General features: G+C 45.5%; 1 protein-coding gene across 2 annotated transcripts in view; it reads right to left on the bottom strand.

Annotated features, from left to right (window-relative positions):
* DDX47 (DEAD-box helicase 47) overlaps positions 1 to 21658 on the bottom strand; it is a 100466-nt gene that overhangs the window by 70055 nt on the left and 8753 nt on the right. The window contains exon 1 of one of the 2 annotated variants that reach the window (XM_062194845.1): positions 14946 to 15032. The exons of the other annotated variant lie outside the window; for it this stretch is intronic. The gene's annotated coding sequence lies outside the window, so the exon portion shown is untranslated. Of the gene's footprint in view, positions 1 to 14945; positions 15033 to 21658 lie in introns of those variants that run through there. 2 annotated transcript variants of the gene reach the window in all.

Genomic DNA, 21658 nt, shown 5'->3' with positions numbered 1-21658 from the left:
AAAAAGCTGCTTGCTGGTGCCATGGTTATAATCTGCGGTGCCGTGGTTATAATCTAGCAGTCTAAAGATAAGCTTATCTTAACATTAGAGAATGTTTTCCCATGTTCTCAATTTTTCCTGTCTTTATGAAGACACTCAAGTTCATATATTTATTAACCAGGCAGATGATGCACCATTTCAAGCAGGACTTAGATAAAGCTTCCCTTTGCTTTGGCCACTGCCAGCTTTCAGACTTAGATGACATGGTCACATGGCAAGGTGTAAAGGGTGCACTGAGTGCCAGGCAATACCTCCTGGGAGCCCAGGGGCTTTTGTTCCACGGACGGTGCACCTTGGCCCAGGCAAATGGAGACAAGTAACAGGTGGCAGATGGCAGATCAATGCCATCCCTGTCTCAGGCTACGCCGGGGTGCAGTTTCTTCTTGGAACCATTCTGGAGAATTCCTGACTCCCTAGCCAGTGTGCCTGCTGAGACTTGCTGTGGCGAAGTCTTGCTTCCCCTGTTCTCCACCCCTGCCACCTGCAGCCTCAGTGGCTATTTTGGCTCAACCTGCCCTTGCCTCAAGGCCAACTTCAGCAGTTAATGCACTCCCACCTCCCACAAATCCAGGACTTACTGAATGTTTCTTAGGGAGGCACAGAGAACGTGACATTACAGCACAACACATATAGGAAACTTGCTTTAAAATATGATTCCAGTTTCTCTTTCTTTAAAAGTCGTCCGGCTCACCCGTCATGGCTTCCTCCTCTCTATTCCTTTCTTCTTCCTTTTCTCTTCAATCTTATAAAATTGTCTTCCAAGTTGTCTTCCTTGTTTTGGTCTCCTCTTAGCATTTTAATTCTCTTCCTTGCAAATTACCCTGCTTAACTCAACAAAGACCCTCTGTGTACTGCATACCCGAAGAATTCACTCTTCCTTGGAGACAAGAAGGGAGGTTTTGGCAATACATCATTTTAATATCTTTTCCCTCTGTCACACGGGCATAAAACACAGCAGGCAAATGGAAGGGAGAAAAAGTTCTGACAGCGTAAATCGAGGGTGGGGTCTGCGTAGGCACATGTTTGCCGTAATATTTGGTGGAGTAAAAGATGAGGAACAGGGGCAGACTCGACATAAGACTGGGTTCCAAATGAAACCCAGTCACCTGTGCAAGAGGAGATCAGGCACTGCAAAAATAATTTCAGTCATACCAGGCGCTGGCAGCAGGAGTACAGTTTAATAGGCAATAAACCTAGTGATAAAGCAGAACACGCCATAAATGTAGAGACAGGGTCACAAGTGATCCCAGTGGCAATGAGACTGTCCACTTACTGTTATCATAATGAAATTACCAGAGTCAGGCTACTTAAGAAGAAAGAGACATTTATTTAGTTCACAGTTTTGGAGGCTGAAAGTCCAAACAGCATAATGTAGGCTCTGGGGACGGCCTCTGGCAGAGGGTGCGAGCATGTGTAGGAGGAAGAAATCACATCTCAAATGATAACTCAGAGTGGGTGGAGCCAAGCACAGGCTTTTTATTGTTATTTATTTATTATTGGAGAGACAGAGAGGGAGAGAGCTCCCATCCACTGGAACACTCTCCAAGTGCACAAAATGACCAGGGCTTGGCTGGGCAGAAGAAAAGAGCTGGCCACTCAATCAAGGTCTCCCACATGGGTAGAAGAAACCCAACTACTTGAACCATCACCAGTACCTCCTAGGATCTGCATTACCTGGAGTCAGGAGCAGAGGCACTCCAATAGGAGACATGGGCATCTTAACCAGTGTCCCCACGGCTAGACCAAATGTCCAGCTCTGGGCTCAAGCTTTTTTAAGGTCGCTCCCAGAAGAGCCACCTCAAACCCTTCTGAGAACAGTGCCCCCAGCAGGTCGTAACCCCTCTTGCTAGGTCCCCTGCTCTTAAAGGTCCTGCCACTCTGATATCACCACCAAGCCTCCAAGAGATGGACCCAGGAGGAGCAAACCACATCCAAACCATGGCAGAGACTGCTTATGAAAGTGGACAATAGATCGCCTGCCTAGAGTTGAGAGCTCAGGAAGCCAAGTAAGTGGTTCCTTACTCTTCATATTCTCCCCTCACACTTAAGAAAAATACGTTCTCCCTATGGATCAGTTTCCTATTGGTGCTGCAACAAATTACACCAGCTGAGCGGCTTGATGCACAACACAAATGTACTGTCTTGTAGTACTGTGGGCTAGAAGTCCAACTGGGTTCTTTGAGCTAAAATCAAGGTGTCCTTCCCAAAGGCTCTGGGAAAGAATCTTTCCCTTGCCTTTTCCAGCTTCTAGAGGCTACGACCTTCTGAACTCCTGGTCCCTTTCTCCATCTCCAAAAGCAGCAACAGCAGGTTGAATCCTTACATCACATGACACCCCTCTGACCTCTCTTCTGCCTTCCTCTTCCACATTTCAAGACCTTGTGATTCAACCGAGTCCACCCAGATAAGCCAAGCTACCCTCCCTATCAGGAGGCCAGCAAATCAGCAAACTTAATTCTATCTGCAATTGTAATTCCCCCTTGCCAGCTAACACAACCAATTCAGGGGCTCTGAGGATTAGGAGGTGCACCTCTTTGGAAGGGGGCCTTCTTCTGCCTTTCACAAGGTGGGGAAAAACAAAGCTGGGTGCAGGGGAGGGGAGGGAGTGGCCATTCTTCCCTAGTGGCTCCCTTGCCCAGGGCTGGAAAGGTTCTCAGCTTTTGCTTTCAAAGATTCCACTGGGCCCACCTGGATAACCCAAGTTACCCTCCCTATCTCAAGGTTCTTCAAATTCATCATGTCAAAAAGACCCTTTTGCCATCTAAGGGAACATTGGCAAGTTCTGGAGAGGAGTGTGTGGACATATTTGGGGGCTATTATTCTGCCTGCCACATTGTATATGCACTGGAATTTTCTGGCCTCTAGACTTGTCATTGACTGTAAAATTTCTAACTGGTGCTCTGCCAAAGCCCTTGCAGAGAATTCAGCTGTTGGATATGATTATTTCCATTTATATTGCAGAAGTCAAGATATCTCACTATTAGCTCCACAGACAGGAAAAGTGTATGCATCTTTCCTCTTCTCTTAACTTGGAAATGAAGCAGGAATGTGACCCTGCTCCTGCTTGGAAGACAGAAGAGTTCAGTGTTAGCCCAGCTTGATCCCCAGCACTGCCTCTTTGCCATCAACACTTCTCCTCACCCCAGACCCCTGACAACTGTTCGTGTTGTTTCTATTCCTTTGTTTTTTTGCCCTTTTAAGAATCCCATGTTGGGGGGAGGGGGTCAGTGCATGGTACAACAAGCTAAGCTATTGCCTACAATGCTGGCAGTCTATATCAGAGCACTGGTTTGAGTCCCAACTGCTCGGATTCCAATCCAGCTGCCTGCTAATGTGCCTGGGAAAGCAGTGGAGGATGGCCCAAGTTGGGTCCCTGCTACCCACATGGGAGACCCAGATGGAGTTCCAGGCTCCTGGCTACAGCCTGGCTAGCCTCAGCAGTTACAGCCCTTTGGGGAGTGAACCACCAGATGGAAGATTCAATCTCTCTCTCTTAAAATAAATAAATAAATCGTAAAAGAAAAGAGAAAAGCAAAGAATGCCATGTAAATATAATCATAGGGTATCCTCTCTTTTTCTCTGGTTTGTTCTCATCTAGAAAACACATGTGAAATCACCCATGTTGTTGTATCTATCAACAGTTCTTCCTGGGGTAGGAATTTGGCACAACGGTTAAGACACCACTTGGGATCCCATATCAAGGTCCCTGAGTTCAAGTTCCAACTCTGCTCCCAGCTCCAGCTTCCTGCTAATGCAGCAGGTGATGGCCCTGGTGCTTGGGTCCCGATCACCAATGAGGGAGGCTCAGATCGAGTTCTCAGCTCCTAGCTTTGGTTTAGCCCAATCCTAACTGTTGCAGGCTTTGGGGAAGTGAATTAGCGGATAGAAGACCTCTCTCTCTATCTCGTAATGTCCTCCCCAATCCCTTTTTCTCTCTCTGCCTTTCAAATGGGTGAAAATTAACACATTAGAAAATTTTAAAGAACAATGGCTCCATTATTTTTAAATTTTTATTTATTTTTTAAAGATTTTATTTATTTGATTATTTATTTGAGAGGTAGAGTCACAGACAGTGAGAGGGAGAGACACAGAGAGGTCTTCCATCCACTGGTTCACTCCCCAAATGGCCGCAACAGCCAGAGCAAGTCAATCCGAAGCCAGGAGCCAGGAGCTTCTTCTGGGTCTCCCATGTGGGTACAGTGGCCCAAGGACTTGAGCCATCTTCTACTGCTTTCCCAGGCCACAGCAGAGAGATGGATTGGAAGAGGAGCAGCCAGGACTCAAACCAGCGCCCATATGGGATGCCTGTATTCCTGCACCACAATGCCAGTCCTCAACCACTTTTTAATTGGACTGTTTTCTTATTGTTATTTTGAAAGATCTTATATATTTATCAGGTGGATGATTTGCAAATATTTTCTCCCAGTCCGCAATTTGTCTTTTCATTTTCTTAATCATGTCTTTCACAAAACGTTTTTAATTTGATGAATTCCAATTTATGAATTTTTACTTTTATGGATAATGCTTTTGGTGTTGTATATACAAACTTTTCCGTCATTTAAGGTCAAAGGACTTTCTCCTATGTTTTCTTCCAGAATTTTTCTAGTTTTGCATTTTACACTTAAGTCTATGACCCATTTGAGATGATTTTTGCAAAATGTTCAAAGTAACAGATGAGGTTCTTTCTTTTCTTTTTCATTTTCTGGCATAGGACTGTCATCTGTATCAACATCATTTATTGAAAAGCCTTTCCTCCGGGGCCGGTGCCTTGGCTCACTTGGTTAATCCTCTGCCTGCGGCGCCGGCACCCCATATGGGTGCCAGGTTCTAGTTCTGGTTGCTCCTCTTCCAGTCCATTTCTCTGCTGTGGCCTGGGAAGGCAGTGGAGGATGGCCCAGGTCCTTGGGCCCCTGCACCCGCATGGGAGACCAGGAAGAAGCACCTGGCTCCTGGCTTCGAATCAGCGTAGCTCCAGCCGTAAGCAGCCATTTGGGGGGTGAACCAACAGAAGGAACACCTTTCTCTCTGTCTCTCTCTCTCTCTCTCACTGTCTGTAATTCTAACTGTCAAATAAACAAATAAAAATCTAAAAAAAGAAAGAAAGAAAAAGAAACTTTGGGAGTAATGTAGTGGTGATTGCCCACCAAAGTCTGCTCTCCCTTAAAAAAAAAAAAAAGAAAAAGAAAAGCCTTTCCTCCATCCATTGGATTCTATTTCTTTTTTATTTTTATTTTTTTTAAGATTTATTTATTTATTTGAAAAGCAGAGTTACACAGAGAGAGAAGCAGAGGCAGAGAGAGAGAGGTAGGTCTTCCATCTGCTGGTTCACTTCCCAATTGGCCGCAACAGTTGGAGTTGGATCCGAAGCCAGGAGCCAGGAGCTTTCTTCGGGTCTCCCACATGGGTGCAGGGGCCCAAGGACTTGGACCATCTTTGACTGCCTTCCCAGGCCATAGCAGAGAGCTGGATCAGAAGTGGAGCAGCCGGGACTCAAACTGGCGCCCATATGGGATGCCGGTACTGCAGGCGACAGCCGACAGCTTTACCTGCTACACCACAGCATTGGCCCCAAATCCAACTATTTGAGCCATCACTGCTGTTTTCCAGGGGTCTGCACTAGCAGCAAGCTGGAATTAGGAACCACAGCCAAGAACGAATCCAGGCATTCCAATTGTGGGATGTGGGTGTCTTAACTGGTAGGCCGAATGCCCACTCCTGATAATTCTGCTCTTTAACCCAAAAACCTCCATCACTCAGGATGTGCCATCTTGAGCAAGTTCTATAACTGCTCTTAACATCAGTATCCTCAGCCGTACAAAGAGGACATCAGTGGAAGATTCACTGTGGAACTGCTGAGACAAGGCACGTCAGGCATTGACGTGAGCACTGCTCATTGGGTTTGTCCAGAGCTCCTCTTTCTTCCAGGATCAGCATCTCCTTCGTTTGGGAGCAGTGTGTCTTAATCACTTGAAGTGTGTGGCTGCATTACAATTGTCAGTCATACCATCGTGTCCCACCTGGGACCCCAGGGAATGGACAAGAGCAAACGCGGGCCAAGCACAGCCAGTTAGAGACCTCTCACTCGGGAGCTGGGGAAGCTTGGAGGACTGGTCCTCAGTTTTGCTCTCCCCTCTGTTCCCTTCCCTCTCCTCTGCATACCTTTCCAGGAAGGAGTAAGCACATTTCCTTAACTTCAGCCTGAGGACTGGCCTTGGGATTTGCTTTGGAACAGAGGTAACCGAGGAACAGCTCTGCCTAGGACTTAAAAAACCATAGGATTGTTCTCATCCCTGCTGCTAGGGAAGGAGAAGGGAAAATTTCCACTTGAGTAAAGACTGAGCATTGATTAAACATCAACTCGACAATTTTAATTTCTGAATAGACAATGACATAGAGTTTTTATTATAGAAGAATGGGCCAGTAAGGTAAAGGAGAAAAGCCCAAGATTGAGATTCAACACAGAACAAGCAAGCAGACCCCTCCCACTACACAGACTTTAAGGACGTAATGTGGGATCATGTAGAATTGCATTTTTATTAGACTCTTAGTATCATGTTTATTCCAAAGGACACAGTAAAATTGTTTTATCTGGAGCAGGCATTTGGTGCAGTGGTTAAGATGCCGTTTGCAATGCAGCACCAAAGTGCATATCACAGTGCCTGGGTTCCAGTCCTGGCTTTGCTTCTGCCTCCAGCTTCTGGCTATGCACACCCTGGGAAGTAGCAGGTAAAGCTCCTGGCTTCAGCCTGACCCAGCCAAGGCTGCTGTGAACATCTGGGAACTGAACCAGGAGAAGGAAGACCTGTGTCTGCCTGGCTTGCTTGATCGCTCATGCTCTCTCTCTCTCTGCATTTCAAATAAATAGTTTTTTTTAAATTATTTGATCTTCAGAGACTCCTCAGGCTCTTCTTTCCACTTGGCCTTTTCCCATCTTAGACCCCTTTGATTTCTGGCACTGCTCTTGGGTGCATCCTTTCAACCCCAGAGTCAGATGCTCCAGGGGCTGCTTTGATATATGGAGAGGATTTAAGGAGTCAACAGGAAACCACTTGAAGAACAGGAGAAAAGAGACAGAAGAAACCCATGCAGGCCTGACCCTAGTTTAGGCAAAATGAGTTGGTGTGACTCTTGAAAGCCAGCATTGTCTACTAAGACCGGAAATTCATATCATACAGAGTGCTTTCGCCTGGTGTGTACTCTCTGCGCATCGCCCAGTTGATGGCAGTAGGCAACCAGTAGAGGAGTCAGCATTTCAGAGTTTCACTCATGTCTGTCTCCAGGTGTAGACGTGACTCAAAAGAGCTCTGCTGATAAGCAGAGGACAAACAATTTGGGTCTAGGAAAAGCAGATTTGAGCAAATAAGTCTCATAGCCATAGAGAAACCTCAGGAGCACACCCAAACCCTTGCAGGAGCAACACCAGACCACAGCATCACAGTTCCCGGGGAATGGTAACAACACACCATCTTCCATGTTTCCCAAACAATTCCTCCATGCCCCCAAGCCTAAGTACTCTGTTCAGCCACATGAATGGCCTTCTTCCACTTTCTGTTTGGTTTTGTCCTAGTACAGTCCTGTCTTTCTTAGTCCTTTGGGGGCTGCTATCACAAAATAGCACAGACTGATTAGCTTATAAACAACAGATATTTTCTTTCTCACAGTTCTGGAGGCCGGGAAGTCCAAGTTCAACACCTGTGGCAGATTCAGAATCTGCTGACAGCCTACTTTGTGGTTCATAGGTGTCACCTTCTAGCTGTGTCCTTGCATAGTGGAAGGGGCTGCAGGTGCACCTTGGGTGTCTTTTGTAAGGGCACAAACCTTCATGACCTAATCACCCCAAAGGCCACATCTCTCACTCCCATCACATTGGTGATGAGAATTCAACCTATGAATTTTGTTGGGACACAAGTTTTCAGGACAGAGCACCTTGAATATTTAAAAATCTCATCTCAGCAAAGTTTCTCCAGAGTTTCCTCTCACAAGAGGTTGTTCAAACCTATTTCACTGTACTGTGATTTCACACAAATACCTCTGAGTTCACAGAGGGCTTGAGATCAGGATAATGTTTTATACACCTAATGCCTTATACAGTAGGTACTTAATATTTGCTGAAAGGAAGAAGGGAAGGAAAGAAGAAAACTGTTTGATATGGAAATCCTTTCAAGATATTTATTCACCTGAATTTTGTGCAAATGTTTATCCTCAAAATTATGTTAGGTAACACACCAAGTATGAGAGTCATAGTTTATACGGCTATTTTGCATATCTTAATGACCCGGCCAGATGACTACGGAATAAACTACACGGAGCACTGATGTAGTTACATCACACTAACATGACTTGATTCTCATCTGATTAATTGAGGTATGTTTACACTTAGGAAGGAGGGACTGGTCTAGGAAGAAAACATACCTGTTATCCAAGACATGGGCCATGTTATGTTACATCAGATTATTAAGTAGTGTTACAACATGCCCTTGGCTTTGGATTGTTCTGGATGTTCCCAAAGCAAAGAACAATATGTAGTCAATGTTCACTTCACTCAGAACAACCAAGGAAAACAAATGCAATACTCTAGCTACTAGAAACTGACCAGAAGAACATATTTTTATGAAGAAATGATGCAGACTGAGAGACAGCAAGGAGTAACGGGAGTGGCTATTTTGAAAAGTCACCACATGTGCCTGTAAACCAGCTTCCTCCAGTTAGGCATATTATTAGTTTGCACTCCTGTGAATAATATTTCCATTACCATTTTCACATAGCATGATAACAAAGTTGAAACGCACTTCCCCTTCAGTTGGTCATGACAACAACATTGTAAGTCAATCATTAGTTTTGTTTACAACCTTAAAGAGGTTAGGCACCAAAATAATGATCCAGGCCCAACTCTTGGACATGTCTCCCGAGGCAGACTGCCTTAGATTTCAGCAACTCAGATCCACCTTCCATGTACCTCTCCCCTCTGCCACCCCAGCCCCGGGCCCTAAGTAACAGGCTCAAAAGACCCAGATCTTAATTGTTCTTTGTGGGATTGCCTCCAAAACACTACTGAAAAAACAGGTAAATGAGAAAGCTGCCCTAGGAGTTCTTTAACAGCACAAAAGAAATGATCTTGTCAACAACATCCCTCACTAACTAAATAAATTGGCCAACAACACTTGACTCATGTTTCTACACCTACCCCAAAAGTAAGGCAAGTCCCCTCGCAGGCTAATGAGTGGGAAACCAGTGCACCCAAGCTTAGCAAATACAAAGCTTTTGATGGGAGCCTTCTCACCTACTTTGGAAGCAGGTGGTGTTTGAGGACACCTGAATCTATATGGAGATAAAAAGCAAACGGAGATTCAGAGGCAAATGCATAAGCAAACTTCCTAGGGCCCTCTGTGCTTCTCTCATTGTAAAAATGGGTGAAAATGGTCTTCATCCTTTGAAGAAGGGTTTCTCAACTCAAAATACCTTACGGTGGTTGTAGTTTTCACTAAAAAGTGGTCAGCAAACACCATGAAGTGGCATGAAGTGGCACCTGGTATGTCTCTTTTTCCCAAACCAGCACATAAAGTGGCAATTGTTCTGTCCTTTTTGTCTCAGGAGACACTGAGGAGCAGAGACGTGAAGAGATGTTTCTAGAGTCATTCTGAATATAGCTGGAGCCCTATTTTGTTGTGATTTGTAAGTTCTGCTTTTTTATTTTCATTTGAAAGGCAGAGAGAAACACAAAGACAGACAGAGAGATCTTCTTCCATCTGCTGATCATTTTCCAAATGCCCACAACAGCCAGAGCTGGGCCAGGTCCAAGCCAGGAGTGCAGAACGCCATACAAGACTCCCGTACATGTGGCAGGGACCCAACTCTGCAACTATCAAACAGCCACCTCCCAGTGCGTGCATTACTAGGAAGCCGGAATCAGGAACAGAGCTGGGATTCAAAGCCAGGGACTCCAATATAGGAGGTGAGTGTCCCAAGAGGTGTCTTAACTGCTATGCCAAACACTCACCCTGTTTGGTTTTTAATGAAACAATTATTAAAGATATTGGAGTATCACTTTTCAACAAATGGCTAGTCATTGATGGCCAGAAATATGTAATCCCCATAAGGTCTTCCAGTCTGGCAGACAGTGAAAAGGAATAAGGCAGGATTGAGTGTCACACTGAAGCCATGGACCTTGTTATTGAGATTATTTATAAGAATAATAGGACAACCTCACAACGCAGGCTGAGAGTCAGCAAAGCCTGAATTTGAGCCCTTGCTCAGTTGCCTGCTGTGACCTTGAATAACAATCCAAGCTCAGTTTCCTGGTTGATAAAGCTACTTCTCGGAATTTTCGTCAGGATTAAAAGAATAATGTAGATAAGCAGTTTTGCGCACACCAATACTCCATAGATGTTGACTATGTTATTAACTGAGAGAGAGAGAGAGAGAGAAAGGAGAACATCTGCTTATCCAACTGCATTTTTTGGGTTTGGTTTTTGTGCAGACTGTAGCAAAGCACAACCCAGGAACTTCAGGGAGACAGAATTTAAAAACTAATTGTTATCATTTTTGATATTTCTTCTCATTTGAAACAGGGGATAATCCATATGCTACTGTGAAAACTGAGCTGTAGCAAAAATACAGAAGTTTGCAACAAGTAATCCAGGTAACAGCCTAATGTAAGTCATTTGCCTTCTGGTGTAAATTTTCCAAGTTGGGGGGGTGGGACAGGACAAATGAGATGTAATTGTGAACAAGAATTTTTCAAGTAATACTGGGTACATCTGCAATTCTTTGTGCAGAGGGAGAAGGGCTGAAGGCCACTGCCTCAAGAGACCTTGAATTGGTAGCTAGGACAAGGTTTCTAGTAACCTGTCCAAGCCAGGCTTGCAAAGAACTTTAGAACTGCCAGCCCATGTTTAAGGAAACAAAGCAATTGGGATATTAAGTCTGCAGGCTAGTTCAGAGGAGAGCTCTCCTGGAAGCTAAGGTTTCCCCTTTGGACAACATAGAACAGGAAGGTAGAATTGCAAAACAGGCAGATGGTTCCTCGTGGCTGGAGCAAGGTAGATATCCATAGACCATGGGTTCTGAGAAGTACATGCATGAAGAAACAGTGAGAGTTAAAGCACTCAAGTTTGTAACATCCAAGCATAACTACATCATCATATTTTTATAACCTACATAAATAATAATTAAATTTCTTCTCATCTAAAAGGTATGACATTACCTACCCAGCTGCAAAATGAAAAGTTCACTGTGCAAAGCCAGTCACTCCTGAATGTGATTACATGAACCTTAGAGTAATTTAATAACTTAGATTTTTTTCCTCCTTTAGAAACTTTCATTGTTGGAAATTATCTTTCCTTGGCAAGTTACTCCAAGGTATATTTTTAATGTTATTTACAGTTGCTATCCAGTAAAGGATACATTTCAAATGTATCTTGATTAGACAATCACAGGTAACAAAAGTTCCTTTCCTTGGAAATGCCCGCAGCTCAGAAAATAGAATGGCTTCACTTTACTGTAACACTGATCCACCTTTCCTGTTCCAGCTTTCCCCTGCTTTTTAAGGCACAAAGAGCGCCCATCATCTCAATCTCCTTAGCTTTCAGGCCAGTTGACAATAGTAGAATGCAAATTACTCAATAACTACAAATTTAAAGAACCGCTGCACAATGGAGTTTAGCCGAGGTGTCCTGGGAAAAAAAAACAAAATCAGTGACCCTGTGCAAGATGTGTCATCTCCTCATTCAGGCTCCCCTCACTCTGTCCCCACCTGCCAAGCCAACACTATCTCTTAGAACCCCTTCCCAACGGCCCCCTCCCGGAATCTGTCCTTGCAGAGCCACCAATTGTACAGAGTCAGCCCCTCGCTCAAAAATCCTCAAGGACTTCAGTATCAGTTAAGATTTGCATTTGGCAGCTAGAAACAGAGCCCAGAAATAATAGTGGCTCCAACAAGATAAACGTTTATTTTTCTTTTCTGTAAAGGAATTCGGGAGATAAGCGGTACAGAGCTGGCATCGCCTATAGTTGCTGTATCTTTCTGCTGCACAATGCGCCTTCTATCCTCAGCAACAAAGAATGCATCTCAAGTTACATCCATCGTACCCACCTTGTGGGCAGCTGGAAGGGGACAGACAGGCAGGTGTCAAACTTCTTTTCAAATGCCTTGGGGCCTAACACAGCCCAATCTACTTCATAAGAGCTCCTTCAATCATTGCAGGTACAAGATGAATTCATTCTGTAGCAGTACCCAAATAAGACAATTTCTCACTCGCAAAACTTCGGTTAATGTCAGCATCTTAGAAGCTACAGCATATCATGTGAAACTGTTAACACTCTGCTCTAAACCGTCTATACAACTGACTTGCCACAGTGCCGGAAATTCCCAGAGGGAGAGAGATGTGTTCTGTAAGAGTTAAAGCAGGGGCCGGCGCTGTGGTGTAGCCGGTAAAAGCCACAGCCTGCAGTGCCAGCATCCCATCTGGGTGCAGGTTCAAGTTCCGGCTGTTCCACTTCTGATCCAGCTCTCCTTGCACCCATGTGGGAAACCTGGAAGACGCTCCTGGCTCCTGGCTTGGGATTGGCACAGCTCTGGCCATTGCGGTCATCTGTGGAGTGAACCAGCAGATTGAAAACCTTTCTCTCTCTCTCTCTCTCTACCTCTCTCTCTCTCTCTCACTACCTCTGCCTCTCTGTAACTCTGCCTTTAAAATAAATAAATCTTTAAAAAAAAAAAAAAAAAGAATAAAGGCTGCTGGGGCTGTTACTGTGGTGTAGCAGGTTAAGCTGCCATCTGCAGCACCAGCGTCCCATATCGGAGCAGGTTCAATTCCCTGCTGCTCCACTTCCAACCCAGCTCCCTGCTAATGTCCCTGGGAAAGCAGCGGAGTTTGGCCCAAGTGTTTGGGCCCTGCACCCATGTGGAAATGTCCTGGCTCCTAGCTTTAGTCTGCCCCAGCTCTGGCCGTTGCAGCCATTTGGGGAGCGAACCAGTGGATGGAGTATCTCTTTTTGTATCTCCCTCTCTCTGTAACTCTTCTTTTCACATAAAACAAATATTTTAAAAATACAAAATAAAAGAGTAAAAGGCTGTATCTCCAGGAAAAGGCATTGTATTTTGCTGTGGAAGAGAGAAGATTTACAATAAGTACAAGGGTACTTCCAAAAGATTCTCAAAGATGGGATTAAAAGATGAGTTCTAGGGACCGGTGCAGTGGCACAGCGGGTTAAAGCCCTGGCCTGAAGCGCCGGCATCCCATATAGGCGCCAGTTCTAGTCCTGGCTGCTCCTCTTCCGATCCAGCTCTCTGCTGTGGCCTGGGATAGCAGTAGAAGATGGCCCAAGTCCTTGGGCACCTGTACCCGCATGGGAGACCAGAAAGAAGCTCCTAGCTCCTGGCTTCAGATTGGCACAGCTCTGGCCGTTGCGGCCATCTGGGGAGTGAACCAGTGGATGGAAGACCTCTCTCTCTGTCTCTACCTCTCTCTGTAACTCTTTAAAATAAGTAAATCTTTAAAAAAAAAAAAAAAAAGAGTTATATTGTGGTGTGAAAAAAAGGTTGAAATTCATGCATTTTTTCATTTTTTTCATAAAATGCATTTTCTGTCAACTTTTAGAAGACACCACATAGGTATGGGTTCCAAAGTTTTTGCATCAAAATAAATTTGTCCTTTTAAAAATTGTTTTATTAATTTAAAAGATAGCGAGATCTTCTATCCACTGGTTGACATCTCAAATGCCCCCAACAGCCAGGGCTGGGAACACTGAAGCCAGGAGCCAAGAACTCGACCCAGGTCTCCCACACAGATGTGGAGGGGACTCAACTACTTGAGCCACTCCTGCTGCCTCCCAGGGTGCGAATTAGCAGGAAGCTGGAATCAGAAACGAAGCCAGAGTTTGAACCAAGGTACTCCAATGGGCAATGCAGGCATCCCCAGCAGCATGTTAACCCCTACACCAACCTTTTAGTTCCATTTTCCATGAACTTGTTTACATATCCTCATATAAGGCAACTTTTAACATACACACAAAAAAATAGTTAATACTATCGAGTAACACAGAAATACCAAGATTAATAAGCACTTCAGAGAAAGATAAAGGGTTTATTGACAGTTTTTGGAAGATTTTTGAGTCTAGCCATTTGTTAATGCCCTAAGAAGGCCCAAACAGAAAAAGGAAGTTTAGCAAGAGAGGAAAAGCCACCCATGGCTGGTCAGAACAACAGCACAGAGAGGCCCAGGCTGGGGAGGGATGAAGACCTTGGAGACGAACATGACTGACATGCAGCAAGAGGAGCAGAAAGTACAAGTGAAAGAAATCCTCTCCTACACAGCGCAAGGACAGTGACAGTGTGATGCCCATATGGGCGCCTGTACAAGTCTTGGCTCCTCCACTTCCCATCCAGCTCCCTGCTAATGCGCCTGGAATAGCAGTAGAAGATGGTCCAAGTGCTGGGCCCCTATACCTATGTAGGAGACCCAGATGGAGTTCTAGATTCCTGGCTTCGGTCTGGCCCATCCCCAGCAACTGCACCCACTGGGGAGTGAAACAGTGGACGGAAGATCTCTCTCTCTCTCTCTCTCCCCCTCCCCCCTTCCCTCCTCCCTCTCTCTCTATAACTCTGCCTTTCAAATATATAAATAAATCTGAAAAAAAAAAAAAAAGAAAGAAAGAAAGAAAGAAAAAAGCATGTGGGAGTTCTGGCTTCCTGTCCTTTCTCAGTCACTCCCTAGGCTGGTGACCTTGGACAACTGTCAGCCTCTGGGCCCAGTTTTCTCAAAACAGAGGTTCAGACATTAACAGCTCCAAGACAGTCACTACTTGATACAAACAGCTGGTGCTTTGGATCCAACATGGGAAGACAGAAAATGAGTACCACAAATAAAATAAATCTTAAAAAAAAAAAGGCTGGCGCCGTGGCTCACCTGGTTAATCCTCTGCCTGCAGCGCTGGCATCCCATATGGGCGCCGGGTTCTAGTCCCAGTTGCTCCTCTTCCAGTCCAGCTCTCTGCTATGGCCCGGGAGGACAGTGGAAGATGGCCCAGGTGCTTGGGCGCCTGCACCCATGTGGGAGACCAGGAAGAAGTACCTGGCTCCTGGCTTCAGATTGGCGTAGCTCCGGCCGTAGCGGCCATTTGGAGGGTGAACCAACGGGAAGAACGCCTTTCTCTCTGTCTCTCTCTCTCTCTCACTAACTCTGTCAAAAAAAAAAAAAAAAAAAGTGCCACTGCGGGGGAGGGGAGAAGACCAAATAGTCTACAGTAAAAATATAATTATAAAATCGCACACATACACACACACAGCTGTTACCTTAAGCAAGCCTTGTTCTAAGTTTTTCACGAATACTAATTCCCCACCCCCCAGGGAAAGGTGTTTTTTAGGATTGTGAAGAGAGGAGAAACAGGGGGTAGAATTAAGGTGTGTAGGGTGCCTGGTCCAGGGCTGGCACATGCAGGCACGTAGGAGGCACTCATTATCACTGCTGTTGTGGCAAAGGCACGGGCTCCAGGACACAGAGTGCTTCCCCTTCCTAAATCAGGGCTTCCTTCTCCTGCTCCGCTATTGTGCACCCACATTCCCACGGTTGAACAAACCCATCCGCGACATCCCTAGGGACGAGAGCTCTTCTCAGGTGATCACAGCCACCCAGGGCCCCAGCCTGGATGTGCCGCTGAGAGTGTGCCACAGATAAGCCGTTAGGTCCCCCTTCTCACTTTCTCTCAGCGGCACTCTCTTTGGAGTGAAGAGCGGTTTTATTTTGCTTTGCTGGAGGGGGGGATGGAGGAGAGGTGAACGGCAGGAAAGGGAAAAGGAAAGAAAGAAGATAAAATAGATGCGGGAGTTATTTCAGGTCAGGGTTTTGGCTGGGGCTGAGATTTAGAGCTATTACTTTTTTTTTTTTTTTTTTTTTGTTTTGACAGGCAGAGTGGATAGTGAGAGAGAGAGAGAGAGAGAGACAGAGAGAAAGGTCTGCCTTTACCATTGGTTCACCCTCCAATGGCCGCTGCGGCCGGCGCACCGCACTGATCCGAAGCCAGGAGCCAGGTGCTTCTCCTGGTCTCCCATGGGGTGCAGGGCCCAAGCACTTGGGCCATCCTCCACTGCACTCCCGGACCACAGCAGAGAGCTGGCCTGGAAGAGGGGCAACCGGGACAGAATCCGGCGCCCCAACCAGGACTAGAACCCGGTGTGCCAGCGCTGCAAGGCGGAGGATTAGCCTATTGAGCCGCGGCGCTGGCCTAGAGCTATTACTTTCAAGAAATATGAAGGCCTAACACTTTTCCCAAGGATTCAAACAGGCAGTGGGTGTTTGGCATAGCAGGCACTTCTTGGGAGCACATATCAGGGTGCCTGGGTGTGAGTCCCAACTCTGCAGCCCACATGGAAGACCTAGACTTCTGGCTTTGATCTGACCCTGCCCCAAGATACCTCTCTTACCTCTCTCTCTCTTGCTGTCTCGCTGTCTCACTCTCACTTTCACTATCCCTCACTCTCACTCTCTATCCCTCCCTAACTCTGCCTTTCAAATAAATCTTAAAAGACAAAAAAAGATTGAACAGCAACTACTGTGCGTGGGCTGGGGATTATAGGTCTCTTAGATTAGCTCCAAAGAAGCCTGAATTAATAGCTAAAGACATAAACAATTGCTAAGAACTATAAAAGCTTGAGAGGCAGTTCACGCACCCGTTCCAGCATCTAGTCCCGCCACCAGCCAACTCTAGGCCATTATACCAAGCCAGCCAGCAGAGGTCTCTCTTTTACTAATCTTCAATCTTCAAAACACCAATGAACACCCCTCCTGATTATTTGCTCTCATTATCCCTCTTTTGAAGTCTCCTTGCAAAGCCAAATAAATAGCGAAACATTTGGCCACAGTACCTGAGAACACGGAAACCAGTTACTCAGGGAAAATGAAAGGAAACAGCGCGGCACTATTTCAAGGCTGTGATTCAGGATCCGCCTCTGAGTTTTCCTTTGCTTAGACCTTCACAGCGATTTCACAGGCAACGAGCAAAACGTGGGCCAGACTCTAAAATGGCACAAGCCACCGGCCCATCGTGACCGTGAAAAGGAAGCTCCAGCTAAAACCAGTAGCTGGGTGGAGGAGAAGTGTTGGAGTTTACTGCTTCAGACCTGGGATTCGGCAGACTGACAGCAGGCATCGCTCTTGCTTGCACGTCCTCCTTCAAAGACATGACATAGAAGCGACTGTCTGACCTAATGGCTACCCGCCAGTCAGGATACCCACGTCCCAAATTAGAGAATGCCTGGGTGCAGACCCTGGCAAGAAGCAACGATGGTTCAAATAACTGGGTTTCTGCCACCCGCGTGAGAGACCTGGATTAGGTTCCTGGCTCCTAACGCTGGTCCAAGAATTTGGGGAGTGAATCAGCAGGTCAGAGTTTTCTGTCTCCCCTCTCCCCATGCCCCAGCTTTAAATTAAAAAAAAAAAAAAAAAAAAAAACTTGAATCATACCACTTGGGGTCAACCTCTGTCCTCATGGTTCAAGCACTTCATATTACATCCTCCTTACCTAATGCAGATAGTAAGTTTCTTTAAAAATTGTATGCGTTTCACAGTGTCATAGCAAAATAATGTACATCAAAGTAGAAAACAGAATGAAGAGATGCTCATTTTCATGCAAAACTTCTGAATTCCATGCATAGCTTTTCCAGAATATGCATGCTCCACAAACTTCTTTACATGAATTTCAAGAGATTTTTTGTGCTCAAATAAAATTATCTTTTAATTCCATTTTCCACAAACTATTTTAAAGTTTACTTTTTTATTTGTTTGAAAAGCAGCAAGGGATGGGGGAGAGAGAGAGAGAATCTTCCATCTGCTGGCTCACTCCACAAATGCCCGCAACAGCTGGGGCTGGGCCGGGCCAAAGCCAGGAGCCAGGACTACACCCAGATATCTCAAGGGGGTGGCAGGAACCTACACCACTTGAGCCACCACTGCTGCACATGAGCAGCTGGCTCAGAAACGGAGACGGAACACCATCCCAGGCCCTCCCATGTGCGATGTGGTGTCCAAAGTGGCAGCTTAACCGACTGCCACACGACACCTGTCACTTCCACAAACTTTATGAAGTGCCCTGTATAAAAATGAAAGCCTGAACTTTCCTTCCCACAGCCTATTGAAATGATCCTTCCACAAGACTGAGGCTTTTAACTAGAATTAGTTAAAGTGAAGAAGGAACCAGATGTAATTGGCGCTGTTCAAGTTATTATCTTAAACGATCCAATGGCTTCCCATTGCTCTTAGAGTAAAGCCCAGAATTCCGTCCTGTGGCTTCTAAAGTCCATCACCCCAACCACGGCACACATTCCTTCTTCTGCTGTTGGTTCACTGTATTGCAGGCACACTTTTTTTTTTTTTTTTTAATTTTGAAACCAGAGAAACAGATTTTTCCATCTGCTAATTCACCGTCTACAACAGCCAAGACTGGACCAGGCCAGGTCCAAGAGCCAAGAACGCAATCCAGGTCTCCTATGTGAGTGGAAGGGACTCAACTCCTTGAACCATCACCTGCTGTTTCCCAGGGTGCACAATAGCAAGAAGCTAGACTCAGAAGGGGAGCCATCAGGGGAACCCAGGCACTGCAAGATGGGCTGCAGTCGCCCCAAGCAATGCCACTGTGCTAATTGCCCAACACCCCCAAGCACTTTCTTTCAAATTCTTCCCTGGCTTGCTGCCTTGGACCAGCTCTGCCCAGAATACTCTCCTTCCCCTTTCCAGCTACTTAACTCCTGCTCAGCCTCCAGTCCCCAGCTTGAAGTCCAGTTGCTTGGGAGAGATTTCTTCACCCTCACCACCAGGTTAGACTTCCTGTTTCCCACTCGCCCAGCATCCTACAAGCAGCTACCAGAACATGAAGGAAGGCATTACTGCTGGGCAGATGGATTCTTAAAGGCCCTTTTCTTTTTGGTGAGCAAAAGCTGACCTGGGGACAGAGCTTGGGTTTCAGGCCCTGCTTACTCCCCAGCTGGGCAACTCTGTATGTGGCTCAAGGTGCCAGAGCCCGAAGCCAAGCTCTGAGGTCCTTTCACAGCACCTGTCCTTCAGCACTGCTGTCTGGATTTCAACAGCTCTGCCTCCTCCAACAGACTGTGGCTCCACCATTTGTCCTGTTGAGGACAACAGCTTGGCCCTTAGGGCTCCCTGAGTGTGCCTGCAAACAAGAAGCAGTGTTTGGCACCACTAAGCAAACATTCAGTTACAAAGTCACATGCTGTTTTCTAGTAAGATAATAAATGTTCACAGTTCATCCGACATGACTGTAGTAGTATCGTCTTCCTCTGGCTTCAGTGAACGTGTAGTTTGCGGCCAAATATTAGGAATCTAGTCCCTTGGAAAATCCCTTGATCCTCGGGGGTGGAATGCATGATCTTGATGAGGTAGCAGGAATCACCGTGTTGGAAGCCGTAAGAAACCCGTACATCATCTTGTGGAACCTCTTCCACCCCACAGGAAATTAAGAATAGGAATTTTCTCATTTGTAAATGGAAAGACCGGATGAAGCAATAACCCACACCCAGTAGCCGAGTTTCTAAGGTTTGTTTCAGGACCCCCCCTTGAAACTAACTTGAAATTGAAATTGAAACTGACCTCCCCCCCCCCCAGTCTTGTGTCCCAAGTAACCAAGTTAGGGCAGGCTTGCTGAATTCCCACACGGCTTCCCTGCATGTGCCAGGGGCAAAGAAGAGGGAATGTTAGTTTGGGGTAGTTACCAGTGAAAGATGGGAAAGCTTCGATTTTCCATGGTTGGTTAAGATATCCCTGGGTTAAGTCGGGTGATACTTATATCTCACTTACGTGTCCTGGATGCCTAACTATATACATAAGCACGCACACACACTCCTCATAACTCATCTGTGGATTTAATGGTTCTAAAAATGGCCTTGCACCATGCTGAGAAGAGACAACGTCTTAGACGTGGGGACCAGCACTGTGTCGTAGCAGGTGAAGCTGCCACCTGCAGTGTCGGCATCCCATATGGGTGCTGGTTCAAGTCTGGCTCAGATCCAGCTCTCTGTTATGGTCTGGGAAAGCAATGAAAGATAGCCCAAGTGCTTGGGCCCTGCACCTGAGTGGGAGACCCAGAAGAAGATCCTGGCTTTGGATTGGCCCAGCTCCAGCTGTTGTGGCCATTTGAGAAGTGAACCAGCAAATGGAAGACCTCTCTTTCTCTCTCTCTCTGCCTCTCTGCCTTTCAAATAAATAAATCTTTAAAAAAAAAAAAAAAAAAAAAAACACGTTAAAGGTGAAAAGAAAATTCTGGCTCTGATTACAGATGTGTTAAAATTCGCTGCAGGAGTAGGCATTTGGCCTAGCAATTAGGACACTTGCACCCTACATCAGAGGGCCTGGGTTCAACTCCCGGCTTCACTCCTGATTCCAGCTTCCTGCAGACTCTGAAGCAGCAGGTGATGGTTTAAGGAGTTTGTCCCCGCCACCCGTGTGAGAGGCCCGGATGGAGTTCCCAGCTCCTGGCTTCAGGCTGGCCTAGTGCTGGCTGTTACAGGCATTTCGGGAAGGAACCAGGAGGTGGGAGCTCTGCCTGTGTCCCCTTCTGTCTCTCTTCCTCTCTGCCTCTTGAGTAAATCTTCTAAAAATCAATTGTAAAAAAATGCAATCAATACATAAATGTTTGAGAGAAAGTGTCTTTGCAATCAGAAATAGGAAACTTTAACATGAAAGATAACCTTCCAGCAAAATATTATGTGTACGGGCATATTTTTATTTTTCACAAAAAATGTTTTTTTATTTTAGGCTTATTTTATTATATGCTTTTGTATTATTTTATATTTAATTTTTCACAAAAATGCTTTCACACCATAAATATTGTCTGTGTGTGCTTTTTGCCTTAAAATCTTATAGTTAATTTTTCCTATTAATTAATTTTTCCTATTAATGCCTGGGGAGTTTTAATGGTGGCAATCTGTGGAGTTCCTGAATATTATAAACAGAGTTCAATAAAATTATTCATTCTAGAATCCTTTGTCTCAGGGGCTTTTATTTGGTTGTTTGCTTCCTTTAAAAGCTAATGTGTAACATTATAATGATTATTCTGATAACAAATCTCTGGTCATGAATCTGATTATTTCCCAAAAGTAAATTTGTAGACAGGAATTGCGCAATCCTAGACTATACACATTTTAAACCCCAGTATATAAAATACAAAATGCTTGTGTGTGTGCATGTGTGTGTGTATGTGTTAGAGGGATTTAACACTTTTTCCAAATATTTAACCATGCCCTAACACCATTCATTGCATAGTATAGTCTCTACTGATTAGACGTTTCACACTTGCCATGTAATGTAATAATTACGTTTAAACCTTTTCAAAGGCAATGGAGGAATGGCTACTGCCGTGATTAAAACGCCATTTGAGACACCTGTAACCCATACGGCAGTGCCTGGGTTTGTGCCCTGGCTCCCCTTCCAGTCCAGCTTCCTGCTAATGCACACCCTGGGAGGTGGCAGGTGATAAGTTCAGGTAGAGGAATCCCTGCCACCCATGTAGGAGACCTGGATGGAGTTCCTAGCTCTGAGCTTTGGCCTGGCCTAGCCCTGGCTGACGTAGGGCATTTGGGAAGTGAATCATTGGATGCGTGATCTCAAAAAGA

The sequence above is a fragment of the Lepus europaeus genome, chromosome 6, assembly GCF_033115175.1.
Source record: "Lepus europaeus isolate LE1 chromosome 6, mLepTim1.pri, whole genome shotgun sequence".
Lineage (NCBI taxonomy): Eukaryota > Metazoa > Chordata > Mammalia > Lagomorpha > Leporidae > Lepus > Lepus europaeus.
The sequence above is the reverse complement of the archived record's forward strand: the minus strand, read 5'-3'. Positions and strand labels throughout refer to the sequence as shown.